Below are 13,041 nucleotides of genomic sequence, written 5' to 3' on the forward strand. Positions count from 1 at the left end.
GTGGAAGTTGGAGAGAAGGAGAAATATCCAAAAGCTATCTTACACATAGCAGGCAGAGTTTCTTAGTACTAATAAAATATAAAGTACCAGTGATCACCCTCTATAGCCCTTAAGAGTCCCCTGGTTTCACTGAGCCCCAATATTTGTGACTGTGGCTGAATGCAATCTGCACAAGGTTTCCTTTTTAACAGTTGGAAAAAATCTCATAGCATAGCATTTTTTCTAGTAAATTTCATATACTTAACAACTTTATCAGCACGTATACTTTCCTTCACACTTACAATTTTATCAGCACATATACTTTACTTTTTAACTCAAATTCTTCTTGCCGTCAATTCAAATGCTCCTGCCCTTAGAATGAGAATTTTCCATTAACCCAGCTTTAATAATCTAACTCTCTTTCCCATTCAAATGATGTCACTTCATATAAAACACATTGTATCATGATGTCTCCCAGCCCTCAGTTACACAGTTAATTGCTGCCACTTTATCATGAATGAAAAAGAATTTGATGTGATTCTTGGGTAATGATTTCTTGAGTATGTCCTGGCCTATTATCTACTGAGTTACCAGAATGGATTTTTGAGAGAACATACAATTATTCCCATTCCTTTTAATTTCCATTAACTTAAGCCATATGATAGAACATTACAGTTGTTATATATTTTATATGAATATAAAATGTAATATATAATTTATATATTTTAAACTATTTAGTGGCAAGGAAAGATAATAGTAAGTGAAAACATCAGTGTATAACACATGAATCATAAGTGTGATCCCATGTATGTGTATACCTGGTAGATGCTTGTCAAGGTGCCATTAAGGTCTTGGGTTATTGGCATCTTAATGAAATTCATTTAATTTTGTTAGGATTGATTTGTTAGTAAAATCACTTACATATTTTTTAAATGCATGCATATCTGTGGAGTCAATAAGAAAAATTAGGAAGAATATACAACACATCTTAAGAGCTTTTGAGGTTGATTTTTTTTCTTTCTTTTGTATGTACCTACAAAATTTTCTATAATGGATCTCTATTGATTTTATATTGTTTACTTTCTATTTGTCTTGGAATTTCTATTACTTTATTTATAATTCACTCTAGATTTTAGGTACTAGACAACTATTATTAACTCTCTGGAGACTGGTACTATAAATCTGACCCTTTCTGTAATTTTTTTTTTCTACAGTACACTAGTGTCTCACAAAGAGTCCACAGAATTCACACTGTCATGATATTTTATAGAAGAAATCATTTTATGGGAAATTTATTTTGTTAATAGATCCTTCCAATGCTAACATTATTCTGTATAACAATGCTAAAGTTAGTATGCCTAAATGCTAAAGTTGGTATGCTAAAGTTGGTCTAAAAATTAACCTATATACCATCTTCTTGAATAACTCTTCAACTTTAAATAAAAGTTCTTATTTAAAAAATCCTCCTATATATAATGAAAAATATTGATGAATTTGACTACATAAAAATAAATGCTTATACAGTAAAAAGTACCATAAACAAAGTTATAATCTAAACAAGAAACCTGGGAACGCTCTTTGCCAGCCATTACATGTAAAATTCCTGTTTCCTTATCATAACATGAGCTCTTTAATGTGAGAAGCAATGATCAACCTAATTGAAACATGAGCAAGAGCCATGGCTGAGCAAACTAGTAGAAGAATTACTATGGAAACAGTGAGAAAATGAAAAGAAGTTCAACCTCATTCATAATTAACGAAATGCACGTCAAAACAAAGATATGCCCTTTTACTTATCAGATAAAGAAAAAATGATTTGATAAAATCCAGATTATTGGTATTATAACTTGGTATAACCTTAACAGAGGACGTTTTGTAAATATCTATCAAAAACGTAGCATATACAAACAATTTGGTTCAACAGTCTGTTTAGAATTTATTATACTGATACATTCATATAAGTACAAAAATGCATATATATATATATATATAAAAATATTATTATTGAGACATTTTTGTAGCAGCCAAAAGGAAAACTGAAAAAACAGATTAAGGGTCATTAATAGCAGACTGGTTAAATAAACTATGTGTCAGTACAATGAATGAAATATTGTACAGCCATCAAAATGAATGAGGTAGATTTATATATGCTGATGTAGAAAATCTGCTAGCCATAATAAGTAAAATAAATAAAGCAGAGAAGAAAACACTATGATGTACAAAAAGAAAAAACTATAGATATACATATTTATATGCATGTGTATGCATTTTTTATGATTATACATATTTATATGCATGTGTATGCAAGTCCTAGAAGGAGACATAGGTAACTATTAGTAGTACCTCTGGGAAGTAGATGCAGAGAAAAGTAATAGAGGGTAAGGATATGTTTACTTTTATTTTACATCCTCCTGTAACTTGACATTTATACAACACGTTAGCATTACTTCTGTGAAAAAGAAAACAGAAAAGGTAATCTTTTAAAAAGGTATTTTTAAAATTATGGTAAAATAAAATTTGCATAAGCTTTATACTAAGTAGTAGAATCATTTAACCAAGTTTAGCTATAGATTCACAAGTAAAAATCCAATCTATTTTCATATTCTTACATTTAGTAGCCATGTCTCTAGAAAGAAATGGCTAGGAATGAGACTGCGCTATTTTACCCTAAAACGTTCTTTTTCTCTTTGCCTAATGTATATCTACAAGGGCATTGGGGAAGATGTTGACCACAGGCAGGAAGATGATGAGATCCTATGCCCACCACTTAATGCAATCTAGCTCTATATAAGGAAAAATATGTTCTTGATGTGAACCAGATGGTTTCATTCCCTTCAAAAACATTCTTAAGATGCAGTGTTGAAGCTTACTCTGTAAATTAAAAAATAAAAACTTGACTCTATTCAGTGAAATGCTTTAATCATTTTTTTCTTTTTAGGTTGATATTTGACAAATTGATCTAAAATGGCTGGGTTTTTATCTGAATAACTCACTGATGCCATCCCAGAAAGTCGGCACCAGGTAAATGCCTTACATCTACGGCAGTGGGCCTGTCAGCAGTTTTCTCTAATGTGTTAGCAGTGGGGAGAGTACAAGAACCCACACACACCATTATCTTGTGAAAGAAGTAGAGGAAGCAGAAAATAATGAAATCCCAGTCTTACCACATCCCCTCCAATATACATATTAAGAGCATATGTATTTATATGGTTTTAAACATAAATAACATCAGAATTACTAAGGTATTTCCATTCATGTACTGATAATGAATCATGCGAGAAAGTCCTTTGGCAAGGACTCCACGTGGCCACAGGTGATTGCTTCGAGCAGTGTTCTTCCTGTGTAGGGCTTGAGAGGACCAGGAGGGAAATGACTGTACTCTCTTGTCAGCTACTTCCTGGGCCATTTCGGTTCTTTGATACCCCAGTGCTCACTTTCAGAAGTCTTAAGACCATAAACCTTAACCGTTGACCTTGTCACCTTCAGAAAACCCAAATGTCTCAGAATTTCATTCTCACAAACTTCTACCTTCCTCCAATGATGAGATATAGGAAAAAAGACAATATGAAATTGGAGATGGAGGTGCCCTCTCAGCCTCTTTACAAGCATGAGTCACACGGCAGGGCATTAAACTCTCTCGCAACCTGGTGTGGAGCACAGCAGGGTTAGCCAGGACTGCTTTGTCTATCTAACTCTTGTTACCTGGACCTGTGTGATACTTTTCATAACAAGAGTCTGGGATTTACCTAACTAATAAGACTTCCCCGACCCGCCTTACAAAAACTCAGTTCAAAGAACAAGCCCTCGGCTTCTCCTAGTCCCCTCCAGGGAAAATGAAGAGTAGCTTTTCCTATTCTGAATATGTTGTGCTCCCATTTTATCAAAGTAGAGGATAGATACGTAGGTGCTGAGTGGGTAGATAAATATTAGAGGTGATGCTTCTTCTTTGCTGTAATAGATGGGCAAGTAGGAATCATTTTCTGGAAGGTACTCCACAGTGGTGGTGTTAGAAAACTATTTAGAATGCCTTTAATCTTGGAGATAAAAATAGTAATGCTTTACAGAGTTCTGTCAATGGATATCTTTAGGGATATTTTATTTTGGGAGGTTTTTTCTGATTTTGTTTTTTTCAGGTCTAGCGAAGCTTGGGAATCTGGACTGTGCATATTTTCCGCAAAAAAAATCCACTCTGGAAAGAGTGTATTAAGATACATATCCTAGGATGACACAAAGACAGTATACTTTATTTTACATCTTAAAAGTATTGAACAGAAGGAGTTTTGTCCATGATACCCCATCAGCCCAATAGCAGGAAAAGCAGGACACTTACCCAGGGGATTCTTACTGGAAATGATTCTTGGAATCAGCCTTCCTTCTACTGTATTTGGGAAGTCTTTGGTTTCTAACATTCACACATTTGTAGCAAAGCTTCCCAAATAACTATGATGTTTTACTTAGGAATAACAAAACATGGAAGAAAACATTCTGTGAAATTTTAAACTTTTTCAAACCGTTAAGTTTCAGATGAATAAGTAAAACATACTTAATTCTAAGAAGCTATTTTTTGTTCATCAAAGAACTGATGTTATACCAGTTCTAATATTAATTATCAACCTTTCCCTGGTTTTCCTGTAAAATAATCTCCAAGGCCCTATCTCAATCCGTGGGCAGTATACTGAAATACAAAAAGTGTTCGCAAAAGGACCTTCTGAACTTTGCAGTCTCCCTTTAAAACTTTTACCAACTTAAAACTACAGAACTCTGATCTCTTATTGATTTAAACCAGTGATGTGTAAACAGCACTTCAGAGCTTGTTTTACAGGACCAAAAAAATTATGCTGAAATCTACTCATGACAAATGGGAAAAACCTGATTAGTACATTTAAACAAATAAATAAAGAACCATATTCAATGGCTTAAAATTTATAGACCTGCATCATCCAATATGGTAGGCATTTACTATATCTGGCTACTTATATTTAAATATAAATTTATTAAAACTAAATAAAACTAAAAATTCAGCCCGTCTGTTGCATTACCCCCATCTCAAGTGCTCAGTAGACACATGTGGTTAGTGAACAGCACAGATTTAGATCATTTCTATCATAGGAAGTACTACTGGACAGTACTGCTGTAAACACATTTATTAATAATGCAGCAGACTTTCATGGCCACTTGGTGAGAAAGTTTTCTGCTCTTTTAAACTTATTTGGGAAATTTTTAATACTTTTGAAATTCCGATACCCTCAGTATTAGATTATCTAATATATAGCTCTCATAGACCACTTTTTGTTTTTCCTGTTTGTTTGCATATTAAAATATATAGGATTAAATGTTTCATGTGCTTTTCTAAAGTTATAGTTCTTGATTTCTTAAAATTATGAAAAGAAGTACCCACAGTTATATTAAGAACTAAAATATATGGCTGTTGGCTTGGTTACTGACATTGCTGACAGCTCCAAGTAAGCAAAAGTAAAAAAGATGTAGGATCATTTATAAAGGCCACTACTTTCTTCCTTACTCATTACCTTCTGTAAAATTCTGTAAGATTTTCTTGAGTTTTCCAATAATGATAAACATTTCTCCATCGCATAGACATAATTAATTGATTTTTTAAGCAGTTGGAAAGTCAAACACAATAAGAGCTAGAATACTTATTTTATTTTTTAATAAAAATGTACATATTAGAAGGCTTTATTTTTATTTAAATTGTATGTCACTGATAAGGTTTGGATATTTGTCCCCTCCAAATCTCGTGTTGAAATGTGATCCCCTGTGTTGGAGTGGGGCCTGGTGGGAGGTGTTTGGATCCTGCGGGCGGATCTCTCATGAATGGCTTGGTGCCCTCCCCGTGTTAATGAATGACTTCTCGCTCTGAAACTGTGATGCCTCCCCCTCTGTCTCTTGCTCCTGCTCTCGCCATGTGACATGCTGGTTCCCTATCACCTTCTCCATGATTGTAAGCATCCTGTGGCCTCACCAGAAGCAGAAGCTAACACCATGCTTCCTTGTAAGCCTGCAGAACCAGGAGTCAGTTAAAGCTCTTTTCTTTATAAATTACCCAGTTTCAGGTATTCCTTTATAGCAACACAAGAATAGACTAACACAGTCACAGATAACAGTAGTTTTTCATTTTTCATCAATATAATGATCCTGCTATATTCTTAAAGTTCTTAGTCACTATTTGTCACTAATGTGATAACATTAATAAAATGTGAGTCTCAATTACTTTCCAGTCACTTATACCTAGCAGTTCAATTACATTTAGTTCCTGGACTAATGATCATGTGTTACACAAGGCAAAAAATTAAAAACAAATTTATCTTTGAGTCATCAAAGCATCAAGGGTTTGAAATAGCTATATAACTAGCTGTGAAAAAGGGATATAAATATCCAGCTGATATTTCCTTTACACATTTAATAGTATCATTTTTCAATGAAAGCATAAATAAAATAAGTTTGGAACCAGTTTGGAATTTTTAAATCTTAATCTCAGAATCTTACTAACAGAAAACAAAAGCAAGATAAATGCTAGTCATTTGTGTCTGGGGTTGTTTTTTTTTCAATAAACAGAAATGAAGCTTGCTTTATGAAACATGTTTACTCCAAATAACCTACTATTCACACAATTCTCAGTAACATTCTTTCTTTGCTTAAATAATATAGCCAGATGTGTTTAGCACATAACTCTATAGAAAATAATAATTTAAATTAGATTTAGATAGAGATAGATAGATAGATAGATAGATAGATAGATAGATGATAGACAGACAGACAGATTTTTTTGAGACAAAGTTTCACTTTGTCCTCTAGGCTGGAGTGCAGTGACGTGATCATAGCTCACTGCAGGCTTAAACTCCTGGGCTCAAGCCATCCTCCTATCTCATCCTCCCAAGTATCTAGGACTACAGGCACATGCATCATGCCCAGCTAATTATTTTTTTAATTTTTGGCAGAGATGGGATCTTGCTACATTGTCTAGGTTGCTCATGAACCCCCAGCCTCAAGTGATCCTCCTGCCTCAGCCTCCCGAAGTGCTAAGATTACAGGCATGAACCACTGCACCCAACCAATGTTAATATTTTTAACAATTGGAAGAACTCAAAGAAATAGCTTTTAAATTTAGAGGCCCTGTTTTGCTGACAGGAAAAGCTTTTAGCTGGAATCAAGAGTGCTGTTGTCTTTTCCCTTCAATTAGTCATTCCTTTTAAGACTTTTAAGATTTAAATGTATGAGTCATTTTTTAAATTCCAGAAAGATCTAGTATATCTCAGAAATGGAATAATACAGTGCAGACCCAGTGGAAAATAATTATTTATCTGAAATCGGGCCTTAATGCCTTTCCTGAATCTAAACAAATGTTCAACTCACCCAGAGAACTGGGACAACAGGAACAATGTGGTATTGCAAGTCCAAAATCCAATCCAAAGCAGCATTCTTCCTCCCCACCTCTAGCCAAGGCCAAAATACTTCTGCACACAGTATAGACACCATAAAAAAAACAGAGCCACTGTAGATGAAACCAGTCAGGGGTAAGAGCTGTCTTTTGATCTAGAGCTTGCACCTTTGCGCCTCAGTAATACTCCCAGATCGAAGAGGAAAAATAAGATGGGCAGTTTGCTGCCTCCTGGTCCCTCCAGCCTGGTCAGTGAACAGAGTGGGAAGATAAAACAGCTAAGTATCTTCCTTAACAATGCAAAGCAAGAAATCCAGTCTGCTTTGGGAAAGTGAAAGCAATGCAAATTCAGATCATTAATCATAAGAGCATCTCATGTGATATGCAAAATTATTGTATAGCAGTAATGGGTCAGCTATATTTTATTCAACACTGAACCATTAATGAATGCTAGTCTTCCTTTTACTTACAGAATGTTTATCTATACATGACTAAACAAAGAGGGAACACTGGAAATGGTCCTGTGAAAAATACTGGCTCACAGTCTATCAGCTGAGTTTGAGGCAACTGAGGTAGTAGGAGGCTCCCCCTGGACTTCTGCTAGAATTTAAATTTAAATAGATGGATGAATTAGACAAAACATATTCTCTGAAAGAGTGAGAAATACAATATTCACCAATTAACTGAAGGAAAAATCTACACTGTAAATAAAATGATAAATGTGAATAAATTTGAAAATTTGAATTTTAAACTCCTTAAGATAATGTAACAAATACAACAGACCTAATTTAGCATCTTAAATAGATCTATGTGACCTATTTTGCAGTTTTATTTTCTTAGGACAATGCTTCAGTATCTTTAACTTTCATATTTAATCATTTCTTTTTCTTTTTTGGTTTCTATGGTATCACCATCCATCAATCCATATTGGTTGGAGGGGGGGAATATATATATATATGTCTCCCAAGAGAAAGTAATTCTGCAGTCTTCCTCAGCAGTTCAGTCTAACAATTAAGAACCCTTAAGCTAAATAGAAAAATTCATTTCACAGGAAACTTTTACTCAATATGTATAATTAGTTTTAGTTAACTTTATTAATGAAATGTCGCAAATCAATTAGGTTTGCAATAATCAGATGCCAAGGACCCGAGAGGAACCATTCCGCTCACAAGAGGGGAAGGTGATATACAATTTAGTTGGGAAGCAAATGTAATTAGATTTGATCAACTGAGTATTCTTGTCCTGATATGGAGTCAGTCACATACCCAAACCTGAGAATATATTTGAAAGGAGGTAGGAAAAAACCCAATATGACTTAGAAAATGTCCTTGTGGTCATATTGGCCACAACTGGCAGCCAAAAAGGGCTTTGAAACCACAGGTAGACAAGTTTTGTTCAGACAGGGCTATGTTTTAAATTTCTCTTTCAAATCTGAATGGTTTTACGGAGAGCAAAATATAAACCTTCCTATTTGTCACAGATTCTAGCACTCTTTAATGCCTTATACTGGGTGTTTCACACAGTTATTTAGCTGCCAAAATCCCAATGATACTTTAGTTTGCAACTATCATGACCTAGAAGTTAGATATTGAACAGTTGTGAGGTACCTTAAAGTTTCTTCCCTTTGCCACCAGAATAGGAATATCAAAGAAATGTCATGATGATAGGAATACTTTTGAGAGAGGATATTAAACACTAGGTATTCCTACTTAGGGCTGCAGTTTGCAGCAGATTCTATTCAGTCAATATGCGTTTTTGGACATCTACATGCCAGACACTGTTCTCAGCATTGAGCACAAAGTCGTGAGCAAGGTAGACAAAAATGCTTGGCCTCATAGAACTTACATTCCGGTGTATAAAGATGACAACAATCAAGTAAAATTTATAATATGTTGGATGGCATGGAAAATGGAAAGAAAGTGGAAGGGAGGCTTCAGGTTTAAAAGAGTGTTTAGGGAAATTCTCTTTAGGAAGAAGGAAGCTATGTGGACATCTGGGAGAAGATCGCTCCAGACAGAGGGTACAGCAAATGCAAATTCCCTGAGGCAGCAACATGCTGGCATAGTCAAGGCACAGCAAGTATGCCAGGGTCTTCAGAAACCACAGAGAAGAGTGGATAACAAAAGTGAAATCAAGTATTGAAGAGTATGAACTGACAGGAACTAGAGACATATTTAGAATGGATGCCAGCACAGGAGAAATGGGTGGAATTTTAAAAGCTAAATGATTTAAATACTTAAAATGCTCTGAAATGTAGTGAAATATTCCCAAAACTGCAGATTTTCGCAAGAAACCAAGTGCATAATTTAGTCATCAATGACTGGTACTGTGGCAATGACTCTAGTAATTAGACACCTGCATTTTATATCAGTTCCTTCTGGACACTCAATTACCTTATTTGGTGCTTTTGGTATACTTCAAATATGCATTGCCTATCACTGACCTGTAATCCTGTGTCTCTGGGCCTGAAAATATAGCTTTTCATTTAGTAGACAGTTAGAGCTGTACAACATTGCCACTAGATTATTTTTAATAAAAGCTTTGCCCTTTTAGATAAATACAGCAATGTATTCAAACAAGTCCTAGGGATACCACTGAATGCAAAATATCATGTACTCATTTTTCCATTTAAATTATTTTATCTTCAAGTCTAATAAGAAAATTCTAAATAAAATTTGGAATTGTGTGTGTGCCATCCATCCACATGTAAGTAGGAATAAAATTACTTAATGGAAAATTTCAAATAGGCTAACTCTAAAAATGTACAAATAATCTGAATGAGAGAAAACTATCCTCACTTTGTGTTATTTTTCAGTGGTAACATTTTCTCATAATCCCCATGCTTTTTTCATGTCCTGCTATTCTTTAAGATTTCCTAATGAGGATTAGGGAATAGGCGTATTTAACAATCTGTGTTCACAGGTTGGAAACAAGAAAATGAAGACTAATAGTTTCTCTCCTGCTAATTTGATTTTCTACAGCTCCTCTCCTACCAGCTTAGGCAGAGGACTTAGTTACTATTTCCAACAGATGGGAGCCAAGGAAAAGACAAGCATCTGTGATGTCATGCCTCCCCCAGATGGGTAGCTGCCTCACCAGCCTCCATTAGAGACATCCCCCAGAGTAAGAAATAAGAAATAATCATGAGTAGAATGAGAAAAAAAAATGCAGCTTCCTTTATTTGAGAAAAACAATAGTAGCTCGATGCTGGGAAGTTCTGTGGCCTAAAGGACTTTGAAAGTAATGCAATTTCTGATAAAAATAAATGCCATTATTCTTGCTTATTGTCACTGTTTTAGTCAAATAAGATTTTAGCAAGCGTATTTCAAATTGTTATAAATCTAAGTAAATTGGTAATTAAACAGTATCATTAGAAAGTATTTTAATATCAGAAAAATTGGACCATAAGAAAGTTAGTTTACCCTTGTATTCATATATACATGTGCTTTGTGCTAAAAATAGTTAAAATAGTTTTCATTTAGTGAGAACCTGTGACTATATTAATTAATTTAATTTAATCTTCATATTTCTCTGACAGTTAGCGAGTTTGTGACTTGGATAACTTTCAAACAACTAGTACCCTGATGGAAATCCAGAATTTTGTTAACCCAGATCACAGCTGCATACTTAAACACTATGCAACAGTGGCACTTACCCCTAAACTCTATCCTGTCAAAATGCCTTTTTAGCAAATTAAACTGAATTATGTTCAGGGATCTGCAGGTCTAAGCAACATTAGGGAAGGAGTAAGGTGGTCCTCAGCAAGGCCCTTTTCAGAGCACTCCACCAGTGCCCTTGTCCTCCTCGGCAGAGCTCCTCAGCCATACTCCCTTTCCTAGTCTCCCCTATCCCACAAGGGAACCTTACTTCTCTCATAGAAGCCCTGGTCTCACAGAACTAAAAAGGAGGCTCCTAGAAATGGGGTTGTGTTGAGTTGACGGAGATGTGGGGCTCTTTAAATTGAAATATAATCCAAAGAGAACAAGATCTAGTAGAATTTAGGTCCTAAGGCTGGTTAAATTTCAGGTCCCAAGGCTGGTTAATAGTACAAAGACAGTTATTTATTTATAACTATACAGGAATTTATTTCCCAGTACCTTTTGTATTACTAACATCCCATAAAACCAGCCATGGAAGGATCTAGAACATTTTGAGAATATGCAATACATAACCTTAAACAAGAAGTTTTCATTCCTAATTTTAAAAAAAAAAAAACTAGTTCATCACAACTTCCTTCAAATCCTTCTGCCACTGATTTCTCTCCTGAAAAGAGATATTATACAGCATTTTAGAGAAAACAAACATCTCTAAGTCACAAGGAGTGGAATAATCAAAGGTTTGAAAATTGCATTTTAAGCAAGATTATGTTTTTTTCTTCAAGTTCTCTGAATTTGAATAGTTTCTTAACCTTATTTTTTTAACTGCTCTGAAAATGGTTTCTGTCCCTGGTGGACTCTTATTTCAATGCAGTATTTTGTCTGGTAGAGTCACAGAGTTAAGCTATCATTCAGATGAGGAAAAAAAAAAGAGAGAGAGAGAGAGACGAATTAATCTCAATGGCACAGTCTCCTTATTCAAAAAATAAAAATAAAAATAAATCTCAAATCCAAGAATGAATCATCTTTGAGATTCTCCCAACATGTGATCTAGTTTTAAGGGCAAAAAACTTTGGGGAAACTGTTGGGAGAGCAACTGGTGCCTGGTACTGTTTCACACACGTGGCCTTTCTTATCTATTGCTCACAACACTTAGACATAACTGGAATTGTTGCCTTTATATTGTGTTGCCACTTTATAAAGGAAGACAGAAAGGATCAGAGAAAATAATAGTGAATTTCTATTAATTGGACACTTACTGGTGTCAGGCACTGTGTCAATCACTCCATCTGCATTTTCTTATTTAATCCAACAAAAAAAAAATAGGCTAAATTATCTTATTGACTCCATTTTCTTTACAGAAGCTGAGCCTAAATTTCCCAAATGGCTAACCAATGCCAGGGCCAGCAACTCAAATTTGGGAGTAATTCTGACACCTTGGTTCCAACCATTTTCTCCCAGAAATAACCCACCAAATTCACCAGAGGCTAAGATCTTAATCAACTGCTACAATTGCAGCATTTTAAAAAAATATAAATGAGCACTGTGCTAGTATTTAATTATAGGTTTATACTGATACTGGGTACAAGTATAAGCTAACATCATTTTGAATTATAGTAGAAGAGTCAGCAGCTCTGAGAGGAATGTTCAGGATAGAATAAAGCAGATATTTTTCTGTCACATTTCAGTGAGGAAAATTGTTAATTCCTATGCCACCAGCCATCGGCAGAAATGCAACAGGAAATGAAGAAAAACTTAACTACTTTAAATACGGTGGTCTGTAGTACAAATTATTGTGCCGTGAATTAGTTTCCTTCTGCTGTAGAATTGATCATTTTGATTATGTAGACAAGCAGTGCAAGACATTACTAAAATTATTCTTGAATCCTAGCTTTGAGATCTATATAAAACACTAGGCAATTTGCCTGCAAATACATAGAAAACAATTTTTAAAAGGATTGGGATGAGTTATTTTCCCCTCTGTTAAATATTAGCCTTTGAAATGAACCCAGCTGATCTGCCAAATAACACTTGGAAATTGTTGTGTTTTAATAAAGTGACAGACTGAGA

General features: G+C 34.7%; 1 protein-coding gene across 7 annotated transcripts in view; it reads left to right on the top strand.

Annotated features, from left to right (window-relative positions):
• Positions 1 to 13,041, top strand: part of LOC105470040 (angiotensin II receptor type 1) — a 44,850-nt gene that overhangs the window by 6,930 nt on the left and 24,879 nt on the right. For 4 of the 7 annotated variants that reach the window (XM_011721746.3, XM_011721750.2, XM_011721745.3 and 1 more), the window contains exon 2: positions 2,918 to 3,000. The exons of the other annotated variants lie outside the window; for them this stretch is intronic. The gene's annotated coding sequence lies outside the window, so the exon portion shown is untranslated. The remainder of the gene's footprint in view (positions 1 to 2,917; positions 3,001 to 13,041) is intronic. 7 annotated transcript variants of the gene reach the window in all.

Source organism: Macaca nemestrina, chromosome 2, assembly GCF_043159975.1.
Source record: "Macaca nemestrina isolate mMacNem1 chromosome 2, mMacNem.hap1, whole genome shotgun sequence".
NCBI classification, from domain to species: domain Eukaryota; kingdom Metazoa; phylum Chordata; class Mammalia; order Primates; family Cercopithecidae; genus Macaca; species Macaca nemestrina.